Source organism: Somniosus microcephalus, chromosome 3, assembly GCF_052327205.1.
Source record: "Somniosus microcephalus isolate GS21.2 chromosome 3, FLI_Smic_1.0, whole genome shotgun sequence".
Taxonomy (NCBI): Eukaryota; Metazoa; Chordata; class Chondrichthyes; order Squaliformes; family Somniosidae; genus Somniosus; species Somniosus microcephalus.
The window spans coordinates 382,163,440-382,179,262 of record NC_140989.1 but is presented as its reverse complement, the minus strand read 5'-3'; positions in this window follow the sequence as shown (position 1 = coordinate 382,179,262).

Sequence of the window (15,823 nt, the reverse complement as noted above, 5' to 3'; positions counted from 1 at the left end):
GGGTGTGAGTTAGGACACGGGGCAGTGAGCACAGGGGCGAGGGGTGAACGGGACTGGGTGTGAGTTAGGACACGGGGCAGTGAGCACAGGGGCGAGGGGTGAACGGGACTGGGTGTGAGTTAGGACACGGGGCAGTGAGCACAGGGGGTGATGGGTGAACGGGACTGGGTGTGAGTTAGGACACAGGGCAGTGAGCACAGGGGGTGATGGGTGAACGGGACTGGGTGTGAGTTAGGACACGGGGCAGTGAGCATGGGGGGTGATGGGTGAACGGGACTGGGTGTGAGTTAGGACACGGGGCAGTGAGCACAGGGGGTGATGGGTGAACGGGACTGGGTGTGAGTTAGGACACAGGGCAGTGAGCACAGGGGGTGATGGGTGAACGGGACTGGGTGTGAGTTAGGACACGGGGCAGTGAGCACAGGGGGTGATGGGTGAACGGGACTGGGTGTGAGTTAGGACACGGACAGCGAGCACAGGGGGTGATGGGTGAACGGGACTGGGTGTGAGTTAGGACACGGGGCGGTGAGCACAGGGGGTGATGGGTGAACGGGACTGGGTGTGAGTTAGGACACGGGGCAGTGAGCACGGGTGAGGGGTAAACGGGACTTGGTGTGAGTTAGAACACGGGGCAGTGAGCACAGGGGGTGATGGGTGAACGGGACTGGGTGTGAGTTAGGACACGGGGCAGTGAGCACAGGGGGTGATGGGTGAACGGGACTGGGTGTGAGTTAGGACACGGGGCAGTGAGCACAGGGGGTGATGGGTGAACGGGACTGGGTGTGAGTTAGGACACGGGGCAGTGAGCACAGGGGGCGATGGGTGAACGGGACTGGGTTTGAGTTAGGACACGGGGCAGTGAGCACAGGGGGTGAGGGGTGAACGGGACTGGGTGTGAGTTAGGACACGGGGCAGTGAGCACAGAGGGTGATGGGTGAACGGGACTTGGTGTGAGTTAGGACACGGGGCAGTGAGCACAGGGGGTGATGGGTGAACGGGACTGGGTGTGAGTTAGGACACAGGGCAGTGAGCACAGGGGGTGATGGGTAAACGGGACTGGGTGCGAGTTAGGACACGGGGCAGTGAGCACGGGGTGATGGGTGAACGGGACTGGGTGTGAGTTCGGACACGGGGCAGTGAGCACAGGGGGTGATGGGTGAACGGGACTGTGAGAGATTTTGGACACGGGGCAGTGAGCACAGTGGGTGATGGGCGAACGGGGCTCGGTGCGAGTTAGGACACGGGGCAGTGAGCACAGGGGGTGATGGGTGAATGGGACTGGGTGTGAGTTAGGACACGGGGCAGTGAGCACAGGGGGTGATGGGTGAACGGGACTGGGTGTGAGTTAGGACACGGGGCAGTGAGCACAGAGGGTGATGGGTGAACGGGACTGGGTGTGAGTTAGGACACGGGGCAGTGAGCACAGGGGGTGATGGGTGAATGGGACTGGGTGTGAGTTAGGACACGGGGCAGTGAGCACAGGGGGTGATGGGTGAACGGGACTGGGTGTGAGTTAGGACACGGGGCAGTGAGCACAGGGGGTGAGGGGTGAACGGGACTGGGTGTGAGTTAGGACACGGGGCAGTGAGCACAGGGAGTGATGGGTGAACGGGACTCGGTGTGAGTTAGTACACGGGGCAGTGAGCACAGGGGGTGATGGGTGAACGGGACTGGGTGTGAGTTAGGACACGGGGCAGTGAGCACGGGGTGGTGGGTGAACGGGACTGGGTGTGAGTGAGGACACGGGGCAGTGAGCACAGGGGGTGATGGGTGAACGGGACTGGGTGTGAGTTAGGACACGGGGCAGTGAGCACAGGGGGTGATGGGTGAACGGGACTGGGTGTGAGTTAGGACACGGAGCAGTGAGCACAGGGGGTGATGGGTGAACGGGACTGGGTGTGAGTTAGGACACGGGGCAGTGAGCACAGGGGGTGATGGGTGAACGGGACTGGGTGTGAGTTAGGACACGGGGCAGTGAGCACAGGGGGTGATGGGTGAACGGGACTTGGTGTGAGTTAGGACACGGGGCAGTGAGCACAGGGGGTGATGGGTGAACGGGACTGGGTGTGAGTTAGGACACGGGGCAGTGAGCACGGGGGGTGATGGGTGAACGGGACTTGGTGTGAGTTAGGACACGGGGCAGTGAGCACAGGGGGTGATGGGTGAACGGGACTGGGTGTGAGTTAGGACACAGGGCAGTGAGCACAGGGGTGATGGGTGAACGGGACTGGGTGTGAGTTAGGACATGGGGCAGTGAGCACAGGGGGTGATGGGTGAACGGGACTGGGTGTGAGTTAGGACACGGGGCAGTGAGCACAGGGGGTGATGGGTGAATGGGACTGGGTGTGAGTTAGGACACGGGGCAGTGAGCACGGGGTGATGGGTGAACGGGACTGGGTGTGAGTTAGGACACGGGGCAGTGAGCACGGGGTGAGGGGTGAACGGGACTGGGTGCGAGTTAGGACACGGGGCAGTGAGCACAGGGGGTGAGAGGTGAACGGGACTGGGTGTGAGTTAGGACACGGGGCAGTGAGCACGGGGTGAGGGGTGAACGGGACTGGGTGTGAGTTAGGACACGGGGCAGTGAGCACAGGGGGTGATGGGTGAACGGGACTGGGTGTGAGTTAGGACACAGGGCAGTGAGCACAGGGGGCGATGGGTGAACGGGACTGGGTGTGAGTTAGGACACGGGGCAGTGAGCACAGGGAGTGATGGGTGAACGGGACTCGGTGTGAGTTAGGACACGGGGCAGTGAGCACAGGGGGTGATGGGTGAACGGGACTGGGTGTGAGTTAGGACACGGGGCAGTGAGCACAGGGGGTGATGGGTGAACGGGACTGGGTGTGAGTTAGGACACGGGGCAGTGAGCACAGGGGGTGATGGGTGAACGGGACTGGGTGTGAGTTAGGACACGGGGCAGTGAGCACAGGGGGTGATGGGTGAACGGGACTGGGTGTGAGTTAGGACACGGGGCAGTGAGCACAGGGGTGAGGGGTGAACGGGACTGGGTGTGAGTTAGGACACGGGGCAGTGAGCACAGGGGGTGATGGGTGAACGGGACTTGGTGTGAGTTAGGACACGGGGCAGTGAGCACAGGGGTGAGGGGTGAACGGGACTGGGTGTGAGTTAGGACACGGGGCAGTGAGCACAGGGGGTGATGGGTGAACGGGACTTGGTGTGAGTTAGGACACGGGGCAGTGAGCACAGGGGGTGATGGGTGAACGGGACTTGGTGTGAGTTAGGACACGGAGCAGTGAGCACAGGGGTGATGGGTGAACGGGACTTGGTGTGAGTTAGGACATGGGGCAGTGAGCACAGGGGGTGACGGGTGAACGGGACTTGGTGTGAGTTAGGACACGGGGCAGTGAGCACAGGGGGTGACGGGTGAACGGGACTTGGTGTGAGTTAGGACACGGGGCAGTGAGCACAGGGGGTGATGGGTGAACGGGACTGGGTGTGAGTTAGGACAAGGGGCAGTGAGCACAGGGGGTGATGGGTGAACGGGACTGGGTGTGAGTTAGGACATGGGGCAGTGAGCACAGGGGGTGATGGGTGAACGGGACTGGGTGTGAGTTAGGACACGGGGCAGTGAGCACAGGGGTGAGGGGTGAACAGGACTTGGTGTGAGTTAGGACACGGGGCAGTGAGCACAGGGGTGAGGGGTGAACAGGACTTGGTGAGAGTTAGGACACGGGGCAGTGAGCACAGGGGGTGATGGGTGAACGGGACTGGGTGTGAGTTAGGACACGGGGCAGTGAGCACAGGGGTGAGGGGTGAACAGGACTTGGTGTGAGTTAGGACACGGGGCAGTGAGCACAGGGGTGAGGGGTGAACAGGACTTGGTGAGAGTTAGGACACGGGGCAGTGAGCACAGGGGGTGATGGGTGAACGGGACTGGGTGTGAGTTAGGACACGGGGCAGTGAGCACAGGGGTGAGGGGTGAACGGGACTGGGTGTGAGTTAGGACACGGGGCAGTGAGCACAGGGGTGAGGGGTGAACAGGACTTGGTGTGAGTTAGGACACGGGGCAGTGTGCACAGGGGGTGATGGGTGAACGGGACTGGGTGTGAGTTAGGACACGGGGCAGTGAGCACAGGGGTGAGGGGTGAACGGGACTGGGTGTGAGTTAGGACACGGGGCAGTGAGCACAGGGGGTGATGGGTGAACGGGACTGGGTGTGAGTTAGGACACGGGGCAGTGAGCACAGGGGTGATGGGTGAACGGGACTCGGTGTGAGTTAGGACACGGGGCAGTGAGCACAGGGGTGATGGGTGAACGGGACTGGGTGTGAGTTAGGACACGGGGCAGTGAGCACAGGGGGTGAGGGGTGAACGGGACTGGGTGTGAGTTAGGACACGGGGCAGTGAGCACAGGGGGTGATGGGTGAACGGGACTGGGTGTGAGTTAGGACACGGGGCAGTGAGCACAGGGGGTGAGGGGTGAACGGGACTGGGTGTGAGTTAGGACACGGGGCAGTGAGCACAGGGGGCGATGGGTGAACGGGACTCGGTGTGAGTTAGGACACGGGGCAGTGAGCACAGAGGGTGATGGGTGAACGGGACTCGGTGTGAGTTAGGACACGGGGCAGTGAGCACAGGGGGTGATGGGTGAACGGGACTGGGTGCGAGTTAGGACACGGGGCAGTGAGCACAGGGGCGAGGGGTGAACGGGACTGGGTGTGAGTTAGGACACGGGGCAGTGAGCACAGGGGGTGATGGGTGAACGGGACTGGGTGTGAGTTAGGACACAGGGCAGTGAGCACAGGGGGTGATGGGTGAACGGGACTGGGTGTGAGTTAGGACACGGGGCAGTGAGCATGGGGGGTGATGGGTGAACGGGACTGGGTGTGAGTTAGGACACGGGGCAGTGAGCACAGGGGGTGATGGGTGAACGGGACTGGGTGTGAGTTAGGACACAGGGCAGTGAGCACAGGGGGTGATGGGTGAACGGGACTGGGTGTGAGTTAGGACACGGGGCAGTGAGCACAGGGGGTGATGGGTGAACGGGACTGGGTGTGAGTTAGGACACGGGGCAGTGAGCACAGGGGGTGATGGGTGAACGGGACTGGGTGTGAGTTAGGACACGGACAGCGAGCACAGGGGGTGATGGGTGAACGGGACTGGGTGTGAGTTAGGACACGGGGCGGTGAGCACAGGGGGTGATGGGTGAACGGGACTGGGTGTGAGTTAGGACACGGGGCAGTGAGCACAGGGGGTGATGGGTGAACGGGACTGGGTGTGAGTTAGGACACGGGGCAGTGAGCACAGGGGGTGATGGGTGAACGGGACTGGGTGTGAGTTAGGACACGGGGCAGTGAGCACAAGGGGTGATGGGTGAACGGGACTGGGTGTGAGTTAGGACACGGGGCAGTGAGCACAGTGGGTGATGGGTGAACGGGACTGGGTGTGAGTTAGGACACGGGGCAGTGAGCACAGGGGGTGAGGGGTGAACGGGACTGGGTGTGAGGACACGGGGCAGTGAGCACGGGTGAGGGGTAAACGGGACTTGGTGTGAGTTAGGACACGGGGCAGTGAGCACAGGGGGTGATGGGTGAACGGGACTGGGTGTGAGTTAGGACACGGGGCAGTGAGCACAGGGGGTGATGGGTGAACGGGACTGGGTGTGAGTTAGGACACGGGGCAGTGAGCACAGGGGGCGATGGGTGAACGGGACTGGGTGTGAGTTAGGACACGGGGCAGTGAGCACAGGGGGTGAGGGGTGAACGGGACTGGGTGTGAGTTAGGACACGGGGCAGTGAGCACAGAGGGTGATGGGTGAACGGGACTTGGTGTGAGTTAGGACACGGGGCAGTGAGCACAGGGGGTGATGGGTGAACGGGACTGGGTGCGAGTTAGGACACGGGGCAGTGAGCACAGGGGGTGATGGGTGAACGGGACTGGGTGTGAGTTAGGACACAGGGCAGTGAGCACAGGGGGTGATGGGTAAACGGGACTGGGTGCGAGTTAGGACACGGGGCAGTGAGCACAGGGGGTGATGGGTGAACGGGACTGGGTGTGAGTTAGGACACGGGGCAGTGAGCACAGGGGGTGATGGGTGAACGGGACTGTGAGAGATTTTGGACACGGGGCAGTGAGCACAGTGGGTGATGGGCGAACGGGGCTCGGTGCGAGTTAGGACACGGGGCAGTGAGCACAGGGGGTGATGGGTGAATGGGACTGGGTGTGAGTTAGGACACGGGGCAGTGAGCACGGGGGGTGATGGGTGAATGGGACTGGGTGTGAGTTAGGACACGGGGCAGTGAGCACAGAGGGTGATGGGTGAACGGGACTGGGTGTGAGTTAGGACACGGGGCAGTGAGCACAGAGGGTGATGGGTGAACGGGACTCGGTGTGAGTTAGGACACGGGGCAGTGAGCACAGAGGGTGATGGGTGAACGGGACTGGGTGTGAGTTAGGACACGGGGCAGTGAGCACAGGGGGTGATGGGTGAATGGGACTGGGTGTGAGTTAGGACACGGGGCAGTGAGCACAGGGGGTGATGGGTGAACGGGACTGGGTGTGAGTTAGGACACGGGGCAGTGAGCACAGGGGGTGAGGGGTGAACGGGACTGGGTGTGAGTTAGGACACGGGGCAGTGAGCACAGGGGGTGATGGGTGAACGGGACTGGGTGTGAGTTAGGACACGGGGCAGTGAGCACGGGGTGGTGGGTGAACGGGACTGGGTGTGAGTGAGGACACGGGGCAGTGAGCACAGGGGGTGATGGGTGAACGGGACTGGGTGTGAGTTAGGACACGGGGCAGTGAGCACAGCGGGTGATGGGTGAACGGGACTGGGTGTGAGTTAGGACACGGGGCAGTGAGCACAGGGGGTGATGGGTGAATGGGACTGGGTGTGAGTTAGGACTCGGGGCAGTGAGCACAGGGGGTGATGGGTGAACGGGACTGGGTGTGAGTTCGGACACGGGGCAGTGAGCACAGGGGGTGATGGGTGAACGGGACTGGGTGTGAGTTAGGACACGGGGCAGTGAGCACAGTGGTGAGGGGTGAACGGGACTGGGTGTGAGTTAGGACACGGGGCAGTGAGCACAGGGGGTGATGGGTGAACGGGACGAGGTGTGAGTTAGGACACGGGGCAGTGAGCACAGGGGGTGATGGGTGAACGGGACTGGGTGTGAGTTAGGACACGGGCAGCGAGCACAGGGGGTGATGGGTGAACGGGACTGGGTGTGAGTTAGGACACGGGGCAGTGAGCACAGGGGGTGATGGGTGAACGGGACTGGGTGTGAGTTTGGACACGGGGCAGTGAGCACAGGGGGTGATGGGTGAACGGGACTGGGTGTGAGTTAGGACACGGGGCAGTGAGCACAGGGGGCGATGGGTGAACGGGACTTGGTGTGAGTTAGGACACGGGGCAGTGAGCACAGGGTGTGATGGGTGAACGGGACTGGGTGTGAGTTAGGACACGGAGCAGTGAGCACAGGGGGTGATGGGTGAACGGGACTGGGTGTGAGTTAGGACACGGGGCAGTGAGCACAGGGGGTGATGGGTGAACGGGACTGGGTGTGAGTTAGGACACGGGGCAGTGAGCACAGGGGGTGATGGGTGAACGGGACTGGGTGTGAGTTAGGACACGGGGCAGTGAGCACAGGGGGTGATGGGTGAACGGGACTGGGTGTGAGTTAGGACACGGGGCAGTGAGCACAGGGGGTGATGGGTGAACGGGACTGGGTGTGAGTTAGGACACGGGGCAGTGAGCACAGGGGGTGAGGGGTGAACGGGACTGGGTGCGAGTTAGGACACGGGGCAGTGAGCACAGGGGGTGATGGGTGAACGGGACTGGGTGTGAGTTAGGACACAGGGCAGTGAGCACAGGGGGCGATGGGTGAACGGGACTGGGTGTGAGTTAGGACACGGGGCAGTGAGCACAGGGGGTGACGGGTGAACGGGACTTGGTGTGAGTTAGGACACGGGGCAGTGAGCACAGGGGTGATGGGTGAACGGGACTTGGTGTGAGTTAGGACACGGGGCAGTGAGCACAGGGGGTGATGGGTGAACGGGACTGGGTGTGAGTTAGGACACGGGGCAGTGAGCACAGGGGGTGATGGGTGAACGGGACTGGGTGTGAGTTAGGACACGGGGCAGTGAGCACAGGGTGTGATGGGTGAACGGGACTCGGTGTGAGTTAGTACACGGGGCAGTGAGCACAGGGGGTGATGGGTGAACGGGACTGGGTGTGAGTTAGGACACGGGGCAGTGAACACAGGGGGTGATGGGTGAACGGTGCTGGGTGTGAGTTAGGACACGGGGCAGTGAGCACAGGGGGTGATGGGTGAACGGGACTGGGTGTGAGTTAGGACACGGGGCAGTGAGCACAGGGGGTGATGGGTGAACGGGACTGGGTGTGAGTTAGGACACGGGGCAGTGAGCACGGGGGGTGATGGGTGAACGGGACTGGGTGTGAGTTAGGACACGGGGCAGTGAGCACAGGGGGTGATGGGTGAACGGGACTGGGTGTGAGTTAGGACACGGGGCAGTGAGCACGGTGGGTGATGGGTGAACGGTGCTGGGTGTGAGTTAGGACACGGGGCAGTGAGCACAGGGGGTGATGGGTGAACGGGACTGGGTGTGAGTTAGGACACGGGGCAGTGAGCACAGGGGGTGATGGGTGAACGGGACTGGGTGTGAGTTAGGACACGGGGCAGTGAGCACAGGGGGTGATGGGTGAACGGGACTGGGTGTGAGTTAGGACACGGGGCAGTGAGCACAGGGGTGAGGGGTGAACGGGACTGGGTGTGAGTTAGGACACGGGGCAGTGAGCACAGGGGTGAGGGGTGAACAGGACTTGGTGTGAGTTAGGACACGGGGCAGTGAGCACAGGGGGTGATGGGTGAACGGGACTGGGTCTGAGTTAGGACACGGGGCAGTGAGCACAGGGGGTGAGGGGTGAACGGGACTGGGTGTGAGTTAGGACACGGGGCAGTGAGCACAGGGGGTGAGGGGTGAATGGGACTGGGTCTGAGTTAGGACACGGGGCAGTGAGCACAGGGGGTGAGGGGTGAACGGGACTGGGTGTGAGTTAGGACACGGGGCAGAGAGCACAGTGGGTGATGGGTGAACGGGACTGGGTGTGAGTTAGGACACGGGGCAGTGAGCACAGCGGGTGATGGGTGAACGGGACTGGGTGTGAGTTAGGACACGGGGCAGAGAGCACAGGGGGTGATGGGTGAACGGGACTGGGTGTGAGTTAGGACACGGGGCAGTGAGCACAGGGGGTGGTGGTGAACGGGACTGGGTGTGAGTTAGGACACGGGGCAGTGAGCACAGGGGGTGATGGGTGAACGGGACTTGGTGTGAGTTAGGACACGGGGCAGTGAACACAGGGGGTGATGGGTGAACGGGACTGGGTGTGAGTTAGGACACGGGGCAGTGAGCACAGGGGGTGATGGGTGAACGGGACTGGGTGTGAGTTAGGACACGGGGCAGTGAGCACAGGGGGTGAGGGGTGAACGGGACTGGGTGTGAGTTAGGACATGGGGCAGTGAGCACAGGGGGTGATGGGTGAACGGGACTTGGTGTGAGTTAGGACACGGGGCAGTGAGCACAGGGGGTGAGGGGTGAACGGGACTGGGTGCGAGTTAGGACACGGGGCAGTGAGCACAGAGGGTGATGGGTGAACGGGACTGGGTGCGAGTTAGGACACGGGGCAGTGAGCACAGGGGGTGAGGGGTGAACGGGACTGGGTGTGAGTTAGGACACGGGGCAGTGAGCACAGGGGTGAGGGGTGAACGGGACTGGGTGTGAGTTAGGACACGGGGCAGTGAGCACAGGGGGTGATGGGTGAACGGGACTGGGTGTGAGTTAGGACACGGGGCAGTGAGCACAGGGGGTGATGGGTGAACGGGACTGGGTGTGAGTTAGGACACGGGGCAGTGAGCACAGGGGGTGATGGCTGAACGGGGCTGGGTGTGAGTTAGGACACGGGGCAGTGAGCACAGGGGGTGATGGGTGAACGGGACTGGGTGTGAGTTAGGACACGGGGCAGTGAGCACAGGGGGTGATGGGTGAACGGGACTGGGTGTGAGTTAGGACACGGGGCAGTGAGCACAGGCGGTGATGGGTGAACGGGAGTGGGTGTGAGTTAGGACACGGGGCAGTGAGCACAGGGGGTGAGGGGTGAACGGGACTGGGTGTGAGTTAGGACACGGGGCAGTGAGCACAGGGGGTGAGGGGTGAACGGGACTGGGTGTGAGTTAGGACACGGGGCAGTGAGCACAGGGGGTGATGGGTGAATGGGACTGGGTGTGAGTTAGGACACGGGGCAGTGAGCACAGGGGTGATGGGTGAACGGGACCGGGTGTGAGTTCGGAAACGGGTCAGTGAGCACAGGGGGTGAGGGGTGAATGGGACTGGGTGTGAGTTAGGGCGCGGGGCAGTTAGCACAGGGGTGATGGGTGAATGGGACTGGGTGTGAGTTAGGACACGGGGCAGTGAGCACGGGGGTGATGGGTGAACGGGACTGGGTGTGAGTTAGGACACGGGGCAGTGAGCACAGGGGGTGATGGGTGAACGGGACTGGGTGTGAGTTAGGACACGGGGCAGTTAGCACAGGGGGTGATGGGTGAACGGGACTGGGTGTGAGTTAGGACACGGGGCAGTGAGCACAGGGGGTGATGGGTGAACGGGACTGGGTGTGAGTTAGGACACGGGGCAGCGAGCACAGGGGGTGATGGGTGAACGGGACTGGGTGTGAGTTAGGACACGGGGCAGTGAGCACAGGGGGTGATGGGTGAACGGGACTGGGTGTGTGTTAGGACACGGGGCAGCGAGCACAGGGGGTGATGGGTGAACGGGACTGGGTGTGAGTTAGGACACGGGGCAGTGAGCACAGGGGGCGATGGGTGAACGGGACTGGGTGTGAGTTAGGACACGGGGCAGTGAGCACAGGGGGTGATGGGTGAACGGGACTGGGTGTGAGTTAGGACACGGGGCAGTGAGCACAGGGGGTGATGGGTGAACGGGACTGGGTGTGAGTTAGGACACGGGGCAGTGAGCACAGGGGTGAGGGGTGAACGGGACTGGGTGTGAGTTAGGACACGGGGCAGTGAGCACAGGGGGCGATGGGTGAACGGGACTGGGTGTGAGTTAGGACACGGGGCAGTGAGCATGGGGGGCGATGGGTGAACGGGACTGGGTGTGAGTTAGGACACGGGGCAGTGAGCACAGGGGGTGATGGGTGAACGGGACTGGGTGTGAGTTAGGACACGGGGCAGTGAGCTTAGGGGTGAGGGGTGAACGGGACTTGGTGTGAGTTAGGACACGGGGCAGTGAGCACAGGGGGTGAGGGGTGAACGGGACTTGGTGTGAGTTAGGACACGGGGCAGTGAGCACAGGGGGTGAGGGGTGAACGGGACTGGGTGTGAGTTAGGACACGGGGCAGTGAGCACAGGGGTGAGGGGTGAACGAGACTTGGTGTGAGTTAGGACACGGAGCAGCAGAGTTTTGGATGAGTTGAGGTTTAGGGAGGGTGGAAGGTGGGTGGCCGGCCAGGAGAGGTTGGAATAGTCGAGTCTGGAGGGGACACAGGCACGGATTGGGGCGGTGGAACAGTAAACCAGAAATCTTGTAGAGAAATGTGTGGCGGTTAGGGATTGAGAATCAGAGAGAGCTGCAGCGAATGGTGGAGTGAGACACTCTCTCCGTCTCTCACTTCACTCCCGCTGTGGGTTCACACTGAACTCCCAGCAGCGATTGTCCTGGAGATTCCTCACCGTTTACACAGCGTCCTTTCATAGAACCGTCAGTTGTAGCGCTGGGGCACGGTGCTGTTAATGATGTACCGGGGACACGGCGATTCAGGAGCACTTAACATCTGTACCGTTCAATGATTCATTCATACTTTACACAGCTTTAGGATTCTGTTACTAATGGTCACTCCATTCGATCTACATAGAGAATTAAAAATAACCTATTCCAATATGTGGCTTTAGTCAATGCCTTTAGTCGATGCTGTGACAATTGTCGATTCATTAATCTCTATTATCTCTGTATATTGCCACAATCTCCATCTTTATCACCCATTAGTTTTATTGATTGCTGCAACAGACACTTTCTGGAGATTCCGGTCTAACAGGCGAGCTGTCTGATCATTTGGGAAAGGATGTTGGGCTGATTCTGTGTTGCGATGTCAGGTAGAGTCGCAGTGTGTCCGACCCACAGGATGCACTGCAGCAACTCGCCAAGGCTTCTTCGGCAGCACCTCCCAAACCCACCACCTCCGACTGCTCCCTGAGGTGAAGCAGCATCAGGCCCACCGGCTGGGCCAGCGCCTGACACAAGATTCACAACCATGGTTCAAGATCTGAGAGGTTCCAACTATCAGGAGAGGCTGAACAGCCTGGGGCTCTTTTATGGTCCCAGGGATGGACTTCAGTTACGTGGAGAGACTGGAGAAGCTGGGGTTGTTCTCCTGAAAGCAGAGAAGGTTAAGAGGAGATTTAATAGAGGTGTTGAGAATCATGACGGGTTTTGATGGAGTATTTCTCCGATTCCCTGTTGAAAGTTCCTATTGAATCTGCTTCCACCGCCCTGTCAGGCAGCACATTCCCGATCACAACATGTGGAGCTGCCGCTGTCTCTGTCGCTGCTTCACCGCGGAAGGTCAATGACCTGAAGTGACCCCGAGGGAGCCCTGTGACCTCCGACTGCTCCCTCACAAACCAGCCTGAGGTGAAGCATCATTAGGCCCCAGGCTGGGCCAGGGTCTGACACACAGAGCCCAGGGTTATGGCCTGAGCACAAATAAGGGATTGTTTCAACAACAGACTATAAAAAGACAAGTTCCCCTCAATCATTCCGCCCACAAAACTCTCGTCCTTTCTCGCTCTGTCTTTAACTCAAACAGACAGCTGAAGTGAGACTCAATTTCCCAAGGAAACATTTTCAAAAGGGAATTTGGTAAGTACCTGAAAGAATATAATTTGCAGGGCTCCGGGGAAAGGGCGGGGGAGCGGGACTAACTGAGGTGATCTTGCAGAGAGCCGGCATGGGCTCGACGGGCCGAATGGCCGCCTTCTGTGCTGTAACCATTCTATGGTCTCTAGAGGTCAGAGGTCGGAGCTTCTTACACACTGAACATGAACTTTGGAAAATCAAAATAATCAAAAGGTCCAAAATGTCGTCATGTCAGAAATCCTTTCAAATGTCAACTCCCTTGTCTCTTTACAGTCCATTTTATTTTCCTAAAAAATATTCACGAGGATGATTCCGGAACTGAGAGGTTGTAACTATTGGGAAAGGCTGAACAGCCTGCGGTTCGTTTCTGGAACCAGGGATGAGGGACTTCAGTTACGTGGAGAGACTGGAGAGGCTGAGATTGTTCTCCTTAGAGCAGAGAAGGTTAAGGGGAGATTTAATAGAGATGATCAAAATCATGAGCGAATTTTACTTGCCACTTATCAGCCCAAGTCTGAATGTCGTCCAGGTCTTGCTGCATGCGGGCACGGACTGCTTCATTATCTGAGGAGTTGTGAATGGCACTGAACACTGTGCAATCATCAGTGAACATCCCCACTTCTGACCTTCTGATGGAGGGAAGGTCATTGATGAAGCAGCTGAAGATGGTTGGACCGCGGACACTGCCCTGAGGAACTCCTGCAGCGATGTCCTGGGGTTGGACCTCGGACACTGCCCTGAGGAACTCCTGCAGTGATGTCTTGGGGTTGGACCTCGGACACTGCCCTGAGGAACTCCTACAACGATGTCCTGGGGTTGGACCTCGGACATTGCCCTGAGGAACTCCTGCAGCGATGTCCTGGGGTTGGACCTCGGACACTGCCCTGAGGAACTCCTGCAGTGATGTCCTGGGGTTGGATCTCGGACACTGCCCTGAGGAACTCCTACAGCGATGTCCTGGGGTTGAGATGATTGTCCTCCAACAACCATCTTCCTTTGTGCTAGGTATGACTCCAGCCAGTGGAGAGCTTTCCCCCCGATACCCATTGACTTCAATTATACTCAGGATCCTTGATACCACACTCGGTCAAATACTGCCTTAGAGCAGAGAAGGTTAAGAGGAGTCTTCATAGAGGTGTTCATCTTTGATAGAGTAAATAAGGAAAAATTGTTTCCAGTGGGAGGAGGGTTGGTAAACAGAGGACTTGATTTAAAACTATTGGCAAATCATTCCCAGTGACGGGGAATCACTCCCAGTGACGGGGAATCGCTCCCAGTGACGGGGAATCACTCCCAGTGACGGGGAATCTCTCCCAGTGACGGGGAATCGCTCCCAGTGATGGGGAATCGCTCGCAGTGACGGGGAATTGCTCCCAGTGATGGGGAATCGCTCCCAGTGACGGAGAATCGCTCCCAGTGACGGGGAATCACTCCCAGTGATGGGGAATCTCTCCCAGTGACGGGGAATCACTCCCAGCGATGGGGAATCGCTCCCAGTGACAGGGAATCTCTCCCAGTGATGGGGAATCGCTCCCAGTGATGGGGAATCGCTCCCAGTGACGGGGAATCGCTCCCAGTGACGGGGAATCGCTCCCAGTGACGGGGAATCTCTCCCAGTGACGGGGAATCGCTCGCAGTGACGGGGAATCGCTCGCAGTGACGGGGAATCTCTCCCAGTGACGGGGAATCACTCCCAGTGACGGGGAATCGCTCGCAGTGACGGGGAATCTCTCCCAGTGACGGGGAATCTCTCCCAGTGACGGGGAATCACTCCCAGTGACGGGGAATCGCTCCCAGTGATGGGGAATCTCTCCCAGTGACGGGGAATCGCTCCCAGTGACGGGGAATTGCTCCCAGTGACGGGGAATTGCTCCCAGTGACGGGGAATCACTCCCAGTGATGGGGAATCGCTCCCAGTGACGGGGAATCGCTCCCAGTGATGGGGAATCGCTCCCAGTGACGGGGAATCGCTCCCAGTGACGGGGAATCACTCCCAGTGATGGGGAATCGCTCCCAGTGACAGGGAATCTCTCCCAGTGATGTGGAATCACTCCCAGTGACGGGGAATCTCTCCCAGTGACGGGGAATTTCTCCCAGTGACGGGGAATCTCTCCCAGTGACGGGGAATTGCTCCCAGTGACGGGGAATTGCTCCCAGTGACGGGGAGTCTCTCCCAGTGACGGGGAATCGCTCCCAGTGACGGGGAATCTCTCCCAGTGACGGGGAATCTCTCCCAGTGACGGGGAATCTCTCCCAGTGATGGGGAATCGCTCCCAGTGACGGGGAATCTCTCCCAGTGACGGGGAATCACTCCCAGTGATGGGGAATCTCTCCCAGTGACGGGGAATCGCTCCCAGTGACGGGGAATCGCTCCCAGTGACGGGGAATCGCTCCCAGTGACGGGGAATCTCTCCCAGTGATGGGGAATCACTCCCAGTGATGGGGAATCTCTCCCAGTGACGGGGAATCACTCCCAGTGACGGGGAATCTCTCCCAGTGACGGGGAATTGCTCCCAGTGACGGGGAATCGCTCCCAGTGACGGGGAATCTCTCCCAGTGACGGGGAATCACTCCCAGTGATGGGGAATCTCTCCCAGTGACGGGGAATCGCTCCCAGTGACACGGAATCACTCCCAGTGATGGGGAATCGCTCCCAGTGACAGGGAATCTCTCCCAGTGATGGGGAATCTCTCCCACAGGAGGATGAGTTAAGATACTTGCAGTTGTTTCCAAATCCTGTCCAGTTTTATAATTCATTTCTCGAAATATTTCAGCAGCGTGAAGCTATTTTTAGTTAGACAGCTAACATCATTCTTCGAAACTACAGCGATATAATTACTCAGCTGTCTAACTGTCCAGCGCAGAGTGCAGTGCGATGGAGCGCGTACAGTTTTATTAAGACATTCCTGAGA